The sequence below is a fragment of the Suncus etruscus genome, chromosome 15 (assembly GCF_024139225.1).
Source record: "Suncus etruscus isolate mSunEtr1 chromosome 15, mSunEtr1.pri.cur, whole genome shotgun sequence".
NCBI lineage: Eukaryota > Metazoa > Chordata > Mammalia > Eulipotyphla > Soricidae > Suncus > Suncus etruscus.
Window position 1 is genome coordinate 36,630,923 of NC_064862.1, and position 14,019 is coordinate 36,644,941.

Genomic DNA, 14,019 nt, shown 5'->3' on the forward strand with positions numbered 1-14,019 from the left:
GCACCATATATGGGCTTATAAGCTCTGAGCACTGTAGGGTGTGACCCCAAATTTTTCCATAGTAATAAAAAAAAAATAAAGAAGAACAGAAAGTATCAAAATTGTCCTGTTCCTAGGGTCAGATGAGTACAAGGGAAGATGCTGAACTGGTGCCATGGCTCAGCATTCCTCCTGGGCGCCCCACCCCATTATCTTCCTCTCTGAGTTCAAGTTCTTGCTGAGGCTTTCTCTCCCAGTTTCACTTCCAACAAGCCTTTCTTTTGTTGTGTGTGTGTGTGGTTTTTGGGTCACACCCGGCAGTGCTCAGGGGTTATTCCTGGCTCCAGGCTCAGAAATTGCTCCTGGCAGCCATGGGGGACCATATGGGATGCTGGGATTTGAACTGATGACCTTCTGCATGAAAGGCAAACGCCTTACCTCCATGCTATCTCTCCGGCCCCTAACTAGCCTTTCTTCATGTCTCAGATGGCTGTTGCTCCCAGGTCTCTAGCAGATAAGTCTAAAACATAATATTTACACTAAGTTTCTGTTTCCTGGGGAAGAAACTTTCTCCTTCGCTTAGTTGCACTCATTAGTAGAAAAATCTAGAAGATCCCTGATAGGATAACAAGTCATCTACAGAAGGAAAAAGATTCTCTCCCCATCTTCCAAATTGGAACGAAAGATGATGGTTCAGCTTCTTGGGCAGATCTTTCTTGGGGATCCCTCATGGGGGGTCTCAGGAACCCAACTTTAGAAAGCTTGAGAAATTTCAGAACCATTGATGTGTCACCAGATAGAGAGTATGTCAGCCACTTAACTAGACCTGCCAAGTTCCAACTATGGGACACTCAAAATGAGGGAAAGAGAACCAGTCAGTTTGACTATGAGAAAGAGGAATTCAGGGGTTGGGGAGAATTGAGCTAAGCAAAGAGGAAGCTACAGTTTCTTGGAGTCTGTGGGATGGAGAGGAGGCAAGGATCAAGTTGGAGACAGGGCTCTTCCTAATAAGGAGCAGAAAAACGACTGGATAAGGACTCAGTCCTCATGATCAAAGAAATAGTATAGCTGGTTGGGTGCTTGCCTTGCACGTGGCTGACATAGTTTTGATCTCTGGCACTCCATATAATCCCTTGAGCCCTTCCAGGAGTGCCTGCGCACAGAACAGATGTAAGCCCTGAGCATAGCTGGGTATGGCCCCAAAACAAATAAAAAACAGGATTTGAACCTTTTCTCCAAAGGACTAAAGTCAGATACCAAGACGCCAGAGACCCTGAACTAAGCAGGATACCTGTCCACTCTGGACCAGAGGTCTTGGAGGGGCTTTGGAGACCTAGACACCTCTGTACTCTCTGGGGGAAGCCCAGCTGCATTCTCCGGTGAATCCCCAAGATTCAACGAGACTCAGATTTCCAACCACATCCACCACAAGAGGATGTGGTCTCCCACTGTGGTTGCCCAGAGGTCATGGCAGGTGCAAGAGTGGTAGAGCGGCAGCTGTTGACGCTAAAATTAGGGACAGTCCCTTCTTCGCCTCAAGACTTGGGGCTGTACCATGGCAACCACAGCCTTTGGACCCAAGGCAGTGAATGTCATATTTGCACAGAGTTGCTCAGGAGAGAGTAGTTTCAGGAACTCTTACTGTCAGGCAAACTTCCTTCAGTCTTTTTTGTTTTCAGGCCAGACCTGTTAAAGCTTAGGGGATGGATACTCCTGGCTATGGACTGGGAAATTACTCCTGGAAGTGCATAGGGGACCAAATAGGATGCCAGAGATAGAAACCAAGTCGATTGTGTTCAAAGCAAGCACCCCACCCACTGTACTATTATTCTAATTCTTTTCTCAGTCTTTAGGTTCAAGAAACTCATGTGAAAGAGCGGCAGGAGAGAGCCAAGCAGTGCGATAGGGAGAAGGTGAACTAGATCAAGAATTTTCCAGGGGTTATCCCAGCCTTGCATGATGTCTGTTAGGGTAATTCTCTTTACAATTTAGTGTTTTGTCCATATTTGTGCATATTTGTGTGTGTTTCTGTACTTTGAGTGGCCCATACCTTGACCCTAGGTTTAGACTTCAGAAGTTTCCCAACCAGTATTTAAGAGGACAAAGTTCTAGTCAGAAGTTCCCAGAAAGCTGCCCTGATGACTTTGGTCATCATTAAGTCATAATTATCATCAGCATCTTCGGATCTTTCTTCCTCTTCACTATTATCACTAACTAGAACAGTGTTTCCTGAAGTGGGTGTTACTTCCAGTCATATCCTAGTGGGCACTGGAATGGTGGGGTAGGGGGACAGTAGATTCTCATACCATGTTTTCTGTGTTCAGTTAAAGAATGGTTGGAGCCAGAAAGATAATACATCTGGCAAGGCACAGGGTTTAAGGAAAGACTGAGCAGCATGTGCTGCACCTCCCCTTCCCCTTCTTCAGGGCCAGGAAACCAGGGGCGGAGCTAGTTGAGCTGTTTCTCTGAGAGGAGATTGAATCCTAGATTTTAACTACAGCAGGACAACTGACAGATGCCATTGAGAGACATCCCCAGAAGTAATAATTATGGGCCCTGAAGAGGGTAGGTTCTGGGAACTGGAGTCAGAGAAGCTCGTACAGAGGAAAAGACCATGCAGGGCATACATACAGGGCATAAAGGCTGGATGGTGCCAGTAGTAGTGGGCAAGGTCAACAGTGCACCCCCCCCCTTTCTCTCCAGAAAGCCAGAACATACCTGAGCCTAGATGAAGCCCGGGACAGATCAGGTGGGCTGTGAAAGCAGAACCCTGGCCCCAGGAAGCTCTGGTCCTGGGCAGCTGTGCCTGGCTTTTCATGCCTATGGCCCGTGATGTTCCCAAGAAGGAAAATTTAAGTGGAATTTGGAGCAGCAGAATCCCAGAAGAAAGCAGTTTGTCCAGCCTAAGAAGCCTGACTGACAGGTAAGGAGCCCTGATAATCATATGGGGAGGATGGGGAGTTCTCCAAGGCAAGAGCCATGAGGAAGAGAAGTTTGCTTAGGGGCAGATAGTGAGAATAAAGACTGAATCAGAGAGGAGAGTGGGGTTTATTTAAAAATCATGATATTCTGCCCATCATGGATTTATTTGCACTTACAGATCTTTATTTTTTAATTTATTAAGATGTAATTTATCTTAATAATTTATCTTGGTACCCTTTAAATTTGCCCACCAAATTTTTTTCCTTATTCACCTAACCCTGAAATTGTAGGTAGGGCAGAAAGTAGGATGTAGAAGCTAGATGTACTGATGTTATTGGTTTTAAGGAAGATTGTTCTTTACAATGTTTCCATAAGACAGGCCTTGCTGTCACCCCATTTTACAAGCAGGAGTAAAAAGACCATAGAAGTGAGTAGAACTGCCAGGGTCACCCAGCACATGGAATAGCTCCAGGTCAGTTAGAAGTCTCAGGACAGAGCACCCAGAAGTGTGACCTATGGCTTACCATAATCAGCCCAAGAGATGGGCACCCAGAGAGGGGAAGAAGGATTCACCTCATTTCCCCAATGGTTTCCATTCCTGACCAGATCCTAAATGTTTATGGAACTGAGATTAGAAATTAAGGGAAGATGAATATGAAGAATATGTGGGCAAACCTAGTGGCTATTTTAGAAGCAGTAACGGATACAGAGAAGCTAGGATACTGGGATGCCCCAGCCATACAGATGAAGAATAGAATTGTCAGGGAAGCACTCCAAGTGTAGGAAGCAGCTTGTAGTGAGAGGAGAGTGAGGTGCTTGTTCAGCAGGGGAGAAGGGCGCCCTCATGTGCTCATCTTTTATCGTGGAGCCCAAGAGACGATTTTGAAGGATTTAAGCAGGGTACTTACTTCTAAGTCTGATTTGTACCACTGACTTTCGGTGGAAGATATGCTACCTTATACTGTGCCTTGGGGTTAAAGAGAAAGGATGAAATACTAAAAACTTGGAATGTAAATTTAAAGTAATGGTGCCATAGAAGTGACCAGGGAGGATTTGTCACTTTTATGGACTGTCTGCAGAAGTCTAAAACATATGGCCGTTTTTGCAATATGTAGTCATGTATAAAAGAAAGTGCATAGACCTTCTAGGACCCCATAGTGAGGGGGGAAATAATGTAAGATGTAACAAAACTTCACAAATTATGATGATTAACTCAACATTATTAGCAGCGAGGGGGTAAAAAACCTAGAAATCATACAATTAGCTTGCAGAAAGGGTGTAACCATAGTGTATAATATCTATCAAAAGGAATCACACACTTACTGTGAACGATATGTAAGCCACTATGATTAAAATAAAAATTATATTAAAAATAATAATATTCCCTAAAAGAAAAGTTCAGGAAAATATGCCTTTGTTAGTGAATTTTACAACTTCCAAGATGGCCTAATATCTTTCCTCCTCAAAATATTAAAAACATTGGATAATTTACAATAAAAAAATAAAAAAATACCCTACTTCTTGTACCAAAAAAAAAAAAAGGAATCACACACAGAGCTCAAAAATTATGTTTTTGAAGCTGAGTTTTTACAGTTTGTGAGGCTTTTCAAAAGTCTGTGAGAAAATACAGATAAATCTCAATCGTGTGTCTGTGGCCTGTTAAAATTTATGTTTAAGGTAGTTATGAAAATTTTATTGCTAGGAGAATACATTTCACTTCTTTTTGTTTGTTTGCTTTTGGGGTTACATTCAATTGCGTTTAGATCTTCCTCCTGGCTCTATGATCAGGGATTACTCTTTGCAGAGTTCAGGAAACTATACATGTTATCAGGGATTGAATCAGGATCTGCTATGTACAAGATAAACACTTTACTTGCTGTAGTATCGCTGCATAAAAATACATTTCATTTTTACATTGCTAAAATAAATTATAACCAAAGGAAAATATGTACTTACTAAAAAGAACTAATCAGAGAAGTTTATAGAATTGAAATTGTTTCCATTCATCATGCCCACACCTTTTACATTGAACCCACTCCCCAGAGATAAACTACTCTCGGGATTAGTCCACACTCAGACCTTCTCTTGTGTATAAGCACACACAAACACACACATACACACAAACACACTCATACACACACCTAGATGGTATTAGAGTTTCCTTTATCAAAAATTAAATTGTGTTCTACATATTTATCATGCAATTAGTATTTTTAAAAATCATTATGGCATTTCTCAATCACTCCTATAATCTCATAATGGTTTTATAAGGCTTCAAAGTTGAGAGGAGACAATTAATTTGATTATTCTCTTGTTAACGGACCTCTAGGTTGTTTCTATTTAAAAATATAAACTACCAATGATGTGACAATGAAAATTTACGTGTTGTATGTTTGTATAAAGTGTGCTTCTAAATCATCATGGGATGGATGCCTAAAGATGGGATTGCTGGATTAGGAAAAAAATAAGCTTTTGAGATATTCTAGAAAGAGCTCAATTGTCCTACTCCAAATGTTGGGAGGGACTCACATTCCCTACAATGGATGACAATGCACTTTCCTTACCTTACTCATCAATAATATGATATCATTGATAATTATTTTTGCCAAAGCTTATCTAATGAGCCAAAATGATAGCATTTTTGTCTTTCTTTTCATATTTTTCTTCATTGGTCATAATTTTACACAGTAGTATATTTATTTCTGGTTAAGTTAAAATGTAATTATTTTCCCTGCTCTTATTTGTATATTTTTATGTGATATCTTTCATTATAAATCAAATTATTATGTGTCAGATTAGCTAATTTTCTTATAGTTTCTTATAGTTTAATTTGTGACATACATAGGAAAAGGAAACTTTTATTTTAAGGCTTTGTTCTATATATTCTGATGATTGTATTGCCTTGGTGTTTGTTTCTCCTTTGGCATAGATAGTCTACCTATTTTTGCATAGTAAGTATAAAACTGGGGACCAGAGAGATAGTATATTGTAAGGCACTTGTCTTGCATGCAGCCAACATGGGTTCAGACACTGTAGCTAACCTGGACTTGAAAGCCACCTATTGTAAACCCCCCCCCCCCAAATATAACTTTACCTGTGGGAATAGGAGAGAACCTGGGAACATTGGTAAAAGAATGCTGGCACTCTGTGGGTGTGGTGTTAGAACATTGTATGCCTGAAATTCCATTATTAATGGTATCATAAAGTACAGTAACTGAATAAAAGTTAAAGAAAAAGAATATAAAGTGTTTCTTTTCCAATGGGAAATCAATTGTTCCATCTTTATGAAGTACAGTATAATTTTGTCCAAATGCCAAATTATTGTTGTTACATTTTTCTATGGTTTTAGCAATCTATTTTTCATCAGTTCTTTCCAATTTTAATTATTTTAGTTTACAATATGTATTGGTGCCTGATAAAGAGGTTGTCACTATAAATAGATTTCCTAAATATTTCCTAAATATCAGTGTTTATTATTGATCATTACTCTTACTATTGGATTCCAGTATCAAATAAGTGGTTTTGAAAATTTATTGTTTGAACATTTCATGAGATATTTGAGTTATTTGGGAAGAACTGCCATCTTTGCAGTATTCAGCATTTTGAGACCAGAGATAATACATTCCCACTTGTTCTTTTTTCTATATGGCCAGTATAAAAGTGGTTTTATTTTAGATGTCTGCAAATTTTAATTTTATATTTCTTAGAAATTTTAATATGATTTTAATTGATAATTGTTTTAAACATCACTTTTATATTGTACAAATTACTTTACTGCTTGTATATAATGAGAAAAAACTATTGAGGAATGCTGTTCTTTTATTTATTGGCTTTATTTAACTTTCATATTAATTAAACAATATCCCAGAGTATTATCCTGGGTAATTTTCATTTATTTTTGTGAGTAATTGGGCTATAATTGGTATTATTCAAGACTTACTTATGAATCTGTACTCAGGGAATACTGCTGGTAAAAATCTATGGTGCCAGAGATTGAACTGGGGTTGACGGTGTGCAAGGCATGCTATCTACTACGCTCTCACTCTAGCCCTGTTGTGGATATTGTGGATGTTTATAAGATGATTAATTCACTTGAAGATTTAATGTTGTCATTTGTTCTGTGGTGCTTATAACTTTCTTGGCTAAGTTCATAGGCCAAATTTTGTAATATCTGTTAATTAAAAAAGAGAAATGGGTGAGCTGGATTTGACAGAGATTCTGCTTTTAATGTAAAGGTCGCTCTAAGTTTTTGGAGAACATAGGAAGGAAATTGCCTTATTTACTAACCTTAATAAAAGCTGAATATTTTATGTCTAAATAAAAAAACAAGTATAGAATTTATAATACTCTAATATTAAATTTTCTCCACAAATGTTTTTTTTGGGGGGAGGGTTTCTTTTGTTTCTGGGAAACCAGCAGTTCCCAGAACTTACTCTTCACTCTATGCTGAGGAAACACTCCTGTCAGGACTTGGGATACTATATGTAGTCCTGGGATTGAATTTGGGTTGAACAAGTACAAACAAATCTGCCCACTATTGTAGCTCAAGGGCCCCCTTAAGAGTGCACAACTTAAATATATCTCAACAAAACTGTCTAGTGCTGAAGTGAAAACTAAACTTGATCCTTATGCAGTGGATTTTTTCCAATTTTAATAAATTGTATTGGTAATAATATCAGACATGGAAAACCTGAGAATTATTGTCATAGGCATGTGGCTTTGGCATTGCTTTTAATTTTTCTAAGTATTTGAATGACATTTTGTACTATAGAATATTTGTATAAAGCACAGAGGGTGATAAATGAAATCATTTTGGGATGACATATGGCTTTTGGCTTGGAGAGAAATTTCCTGAGTCTAGGAAAATAGTTTAGAAGGAACACTCAAAATCTCTAAAATGAGACCTGAGGTGCTAGGATATTCAGTATCTACAATCACCACTGAGGAATGACTGGTAACTAGGAGAACTTTGGAGAAATAGAAAGTGTACTTTGAATGACTCCAAAGCTTGGAGTCTGACTTGGACTTATATATTTGAAAAATCAACTGACTTCAAAATCAGTTCACTTCAAAAGCAACTTTACTTCAAGCTAATTAGCAGCCTAGATACGGTTCCTCCTACTGCAGCTCATTGCACAAGCTCATGCAGGTCATGCACAACAGACTCCCACTCAGGCTCATCCCACATGGCAGGGTGACCCCAGGTGCTGGCCTTTGAGGTTTTAGTTCGAGCTTCAGTCACTGTGCTATATCTTCGGTCCGGGCCTGAGCTCTCCAACATAGATAAGTGCCTCTTACTACCATTTTCTACCTGTCTTATTTTGTTATTTTAGAAATTTTACTTTTATCTCTCTGGGGGTGAATTTCTCCTTGCTCCCACCTCAGACTTAAGGATTGATCCTTACCTTATTCAATGGAGTTTAGAAGTAGGTTGGCTTCACAATAATTATTAGTAGGACTTATATGGAAGGATCAGCTGCCTGGCAGTGTGATTCCATCAGGTCTTTCTTTACGGTCTGGGCTAACAGTCTGACACAGGAATTGGGTGCCTTCCATTGTTAAGACTGATGTCTGGGGCCCGGAGAGATAGCACAGTGGCGTTTGCCTTGCAAGCAGCCGATCCAGGACCAAAGGTGGTTGGTTCGAATCCCGGTGTCCCATATGGTCCCCCGTGCCTGCCAGGAGCTATTTCTGAGCAGACAGCCAAGAGTAACCCCTGAGCACCGCCGGGTGTGGCCCAAAATCCGAAAAAAAAAAAAAAAAAAAGACATGTCTGAGTGAAGGCTGATTCTATCAGGCTATAGGTCTTGTAGTTACTCCCTAAGTTTCATGGGTCTAAGCTGAGAGTTCAGTGTCCATCTAAGATGTGAGGGACTTACTGGAGCTAGGGTCACACAGAAGGATTGTGATCTAAGCCTCTGATAACAGAAGGCAACTAGACTATGCCTTGTTGAGGTATTAGAAAAAGCTTCCATATTCCTCTAGTCTAATTTTTTTCTGGCCTCTATAATAGTAGAATGAGAACACAGAAATTAGGCACATGGGAAAGACTTGATGAAGTGACCAGAGAAAGGCCTTCTCAGGAGAGTGGTAAAAAAAAATGGGACCTGGGAAAAGTCTTCTCTCTAGAGTCCCATTCTACTCCGGAGACATGAGTTTCATGGATCCAAGAGTCAGTCTCTACCTTTCTAGAAAGGGATGTTAGACTTAAGAGTTTACCCAAAATGGAAAGAACAGGTAACTCAGGAAAAAAATATATAGCTTTCAGATAAAAATAACTGTGTGTCTCCTCTAGGCATATAGCCTAGGCAAGGGATCCTGCAACTATGAGGAGCTATAAGAAGAGGGACTATACAAAGTTGGGAGGAGATTCCAGGGCTTTGGATGGAAGAATCAAACTCTGTCAGAGATCAAACTTGGCAGGGAAAATGTCATTAGCCCCAGAAATGGAAGAGACTCCAGGCTTTGCATTTGACTATGTTGAAAGTCTGAGTAGAAGATACTAATGCACAGAGGATAGACCCTGAGGTTCAAAATAATGAAATGAATTGGAGCATAAAGGTGAGACTAAGGACTTAGATGGTTGGAATCAAAGTCCAAATTCAATTCCGGTGCAAGAAATAGGAGAGAGCATCTTACCCTAGCTGAACATAGAACAATTTAGGACTGAAGAGATGTCATAGTGGGTACGAGGTTTGGTTTGAATACAGCAGACCCAGGTTTGATGCCCATCATACAAAATGGTCCCTGAGCACAGATGGGAGGGATCTCTGAGTGCATAGCCAGGAGTGAGCCCTGAGCATCACTAGGTGTGGACAAAAACTAAACATAAATAAAAATAAGTATAGAAAAACTAAAAGATAGTTTATACAACTCACCTCAGAGAAGTGACTTGAAGAGCTAATGAAAAAGTAGGGTTTATCTGCTCCAGAAAAGGAAAATGCTCAAACAACTAGAAGGGTGGTGGGAAATCCTGAACTCTAGTCTGCATCTCACATTCCTCTTCTGTACACACAGGTGGGCCTAAGTCTGAACCCCAGGTCACTCTATTCCCACTTCTTCTGAAGAGACCAAAAAGAACAAGGCCACACTGGTGTGTCTGGCAAATGACTTCTACCCCAAAGATATTAAAATTACCTGGAAGGCAGACGGCAAAACCATCACTAATGGTGTGGATACCAGCATGTCAACAAAACTGAGCAATGATAAGTATTCGACCAGCAGCTACTTGAGCATGACGCCCCAAGAGTGGCAATCTAAGAGAAGCGTCAGCTGTGAAGTCACACATGATGGCACCACTGTAGTGAAGACAGTGTCTCCTTCATAATGTTCTTAGGTCTTTGGAAAAACTCACCCAAGGACACTTCCCTCACCCTTCCACATACCCCATTTTCCCAGATCTTAACAAAAAACATGGACCTGTAGTGTCAGAGTGGATTGCTTCCCCTTAGAGCTCATTTAGGTCTCTTTTACAGAACGCACCTCTAATTCAGGTGGAATCAGGTATCATGTGATAGTTTATATCATTTATTTATTTTTAGGTTTGTTTTACATTTACACTTTGGTGTGTCTCAAATTAAAAAATATTCTGCTGGGGCCAGAGCACTAGCATAGCAGTAGAGGGTTTGCCTTGCATGTGGCTGACCCAGGACAGACCTGAGTTCAAATCCCAAGGACCCATATGGTCCCCCAATCCAGGAGCGATTTCTGAGCACATAGCCAAAAGTAATTCCTGATCCAAAAAACCAAAACAAAACAAAACAAAAGCCTTAAAAAAAAATAGTTTTCTGAGTGCGAGTAAAAAAAAAAAAAGTTTGCTAGCTAGCACTAATGCTGCCCCAAGATACTTTGTTGTTTGTTTTCTTCTAATATTTTTTTAATAAAAAATTAAAAATAAAACAGGAATAATAATATTTTCTTGCTCCTATCAAACAAACAATTTATCTGGAAATAGTACCAAATATGTTCCAAATAATCAAGTATTTACAATAAATTTCAAATAATCTACTAGAGTCTATTTATAAAAGGTTCCAAGTTAATTAAGTTCCAAATAACCAATTCAATTATGATGCTTACACATCCACAACACCATGGTTCTTCTCTTGTGCAATGTTCTTATGAAGCAAATCCAGTGTTTGATATTTTCATGACCAGATATTTTTTTTGTCTCCCAGTTCACAATACAGATCAGGCAAAGGGCCTGGGTTAAGGTGTATATGGGGTGCATTTACTGTACCTCCTCTTTCTATACAGTCAGTGTAAAGAACACAGCCTGTGGTAAGAATTGGGAGGCCTTATCTTTTCTTTTATATATATATATAAAACATATAAAAAATATATATATATATAAAATCCTTCACCAGTGCAACATTCCCATGACCAATATCCCAAGTGTCCTTCCTCCCCACCCCACACAGGCCTGTACTCTAGACAGGCTTTCTACATTTTAATGAGAAAAAAATGATCTAAAAATAGCTTATTATCAAACTTACACAGAAGTTATAAATAATTCATAAGTATCAGAGACATAATTTCATCAACTGCCTCATAATAGCTGTACTTACTGGATTCTATATTTGGTGCTATAGTAATTTTGAGGTTTTCCATTTTAATAATTTTAGGATTGGTTGCAGTTTGGAACTGAGATGACAAAAGTATTGCCAAGGTTTCATGTCTATAAGTATATCTCTTTTTTATTTTTATATAATTTATTTCAGCACTGTAGTTACAGAAATGTTCATAGTTGGATTTCAGTCATAGAAGAATGTACACCGCCCTTCACCACCGCAGCTTTACCACCACTTTTGTTCCCCCACCCCACTCTCTGCCTGTTTGACAGGCATTCTACTTCTCCCAGTCACTATCATTGTATTGCCACTCTTTGTGGCAAGCGTCATATCATGGGCTGATCCTTCCAGCCCTCATCTCATTTGTCTTTGGATATTATTACCATACTATCTTTTATTTTATTTATATTCCACAAATGAATGGCACTATTCTATTTCCATCCCTCCCCCTCTGACTCAATTCACTCAGCATAATAATCACCATGTCCAACTATGTATAGGCAAATGTCATGACTTCATTTTTTTTAGTGGCTTCATAGTATTGCATTGTGTAGATGTACCACAGTTTCTTTAGCCACTCATGTGTTGTCAGGTACCTGGGTCGTTTCCAGGTTCTGGCTATTGGAAATAGTGTTGTGATGACCATAATATAAATTTTTCTCAAATGGTTCTAGCTCTGCCTTACTTGGAGGCAGTACAGAATAGAGTTGCTGGTCCCAGGATTGTCCCTAGGTCTGGATGTGACCTTTCAGGTTGTGAGTGCTTCTCTCTGTTTCCTGTTCCTGCTTCATGGTTATAGCATCAAAGTTCAATAAGTTGCATATTGAACTCTAGCAGTCATAATTATTTTTAACCAAGGACAAATGTAGGTTGACCATCTTTAAGTCAATTAAGTGGCATTGAGTGCTTTGATGTGTAATAAATTCTTCCATTAGGTGTGAAGAATGCATTTGAGAATATTTTAGCTTTTTCTACATTTTTTTGGTTTGGAAGCCACACTTGGAAATGCTCAGGGGTTACTCTTGGCTCTGTGCTTAGGAATTACTAGTAGCTGTGCTCAGGGGTCTATAGGAGAATGGAATCAAATCTGAGTTGAATGTGTACAAGGTAAACTCCCTACCTGCTGTACTATCTTTCTGGCCCCCTTTTCTCCATTTTTTTGAAATTATTATTATAATACTCTTAGTGATACCTTTATGCATACATCATTTCAACCCCACACTCACCACCAGAGTAACCCCTTCCCTTTACTAATGTCCCAAGGGAAATACAGTGCCCCTCTTTTTCCTCCTTTCCTTTTTTCTTCTTTCTCCCTTTCTTCCTCCCTCCCTTATGTCCTACTTTCCCTACTTTATACTTTCTTTTCCCTCCTTCCCTTTCTTCCTTCTTTCCTCCCTCTCTTCTGTTCTTCTTCTCTTCCTTAATCCCTCATTCCCCCTTTGCCTCCATCCTTTCTTCCTTTCTAATTTGCTTCCTCCCTTTCTTCCCTTCCTTCTTCCATTTTCCTCTTTCTCTCTTCTTACCTTTCATACTTCTTCCTCCCTCTCTACTTTATCTCTCCCTTTTCTTCATCCCTTCTTTTCTTTCTCCCTCTCTGCCTCCCTCCATTACATCCTTCATTCTTACTTTCCTCCCTTCCTCACTTCTGCACTCCCCTCTCCTCTTCCTCCCCTCTTTTTTCCTTCCTCTCTACTGCACTCCCTTTTTCTCTTCCTCCCCTTTCTTCCCTCCCTTCTTTTCTCCTCCCCTCCTTTTCTTTCTTTTGATTTTTCTTCCTCCCTCCTGTCCCTCTCTTTCCTCTCTTCCTTGTTCCCTTCCTTCCTTTATCTTTCTCTTCCTCCCTGCCTATCTTCCTTGTTTTTCCTTTCTTTATTCCTCTCTTCCCTCCTTTCTTTATGCCTCTCTTCCTCCCTTCCTCCATTTCTTTCTTCTTTCCACCCTTCCTCTCTGACTTTCTTTTTTCTTCCTTCATTTATCACTCTCTTCTTCCCTTCCTTTCTTCCTTTCCTACTTCCCTTTTCTTTCTTACTTTCTTTTCTCCTTCCCTTTTCTTCCTTCCTCATTCTTTCTTTCTTTTTTTCTTTCCTTATTTTTGGTTTTTGGGCCATACTCAGTGACATTCAGGGGTTACTCCTGACTATGTGCTCAGAAATCGCTCCTGGCTTAGGGGACCATATGGGATGCCAGAGATCAAACCGAGGTCATTCCTGGGTCAGCCATGTGCAAGGCAAATGCCCTACTGCTGAGCTTTCATCTGGCCCTTCTTTCTTTCTCTCTCTCTTTCTTTCTTTCTTTTCTTTTCTTTCTTTCTTTCTTTCTTTCTTTCTTTCTCTCTCTCTCTTTCTTTCTTTCTTTCTTTCTTTCTTTCTTTTTTTTTTTTTTTTTTTTTTTTGGTTTTTGGGCCACACCCTGTGACGCTCAGGGGTTACTCCTGGCTATGCGCTCAGAAGTTGCTCCTGGCTTCTTGGGGGACCATATGGGACGCCGGGGGGATCGAACCGCGGTCCGTCCTAGGCTAGCGCAGGCAAGGCAGGCACCTTACCTCCAGCGC

General features: G+C 39.7%; 1 protein-coding gene, 1 non-coding gene and 1 pseudogene across 2 annotated transcripts in view; 2 read left to right on the forward strand and 1 right to left on the reverse strand.

Moving 5' to 3' along the window:
* Positions 1-14,019, forward strand: part of LOC126030769 (immunoglobulin lambda-1 light chain-like) — a 180,739-nt gene that overhangs the window by 138,665 nt on the left and 28,055 nt on the right. The gene's annotated exons all lie outside the window — the stretch shown is intronic.
* LOC126030770 (immunoglobulin lambda-1 light chain-like) overlaps positions 1-14,019 on the forward strand; it is a 74,219-nt pseudogene that overhangs the window by 50,274 nt on the left and 9,926 nt on the right.
* Positions 11,063-11,195, reverse strand: LOC126031927 (small nucleolar RNA SNORA51). Its single transcript, XR_007503733.1, has one exon. It is a non-coding gene; the product is annotated as a small nucleolar RNA SNORA51 (small nucleolar RNA).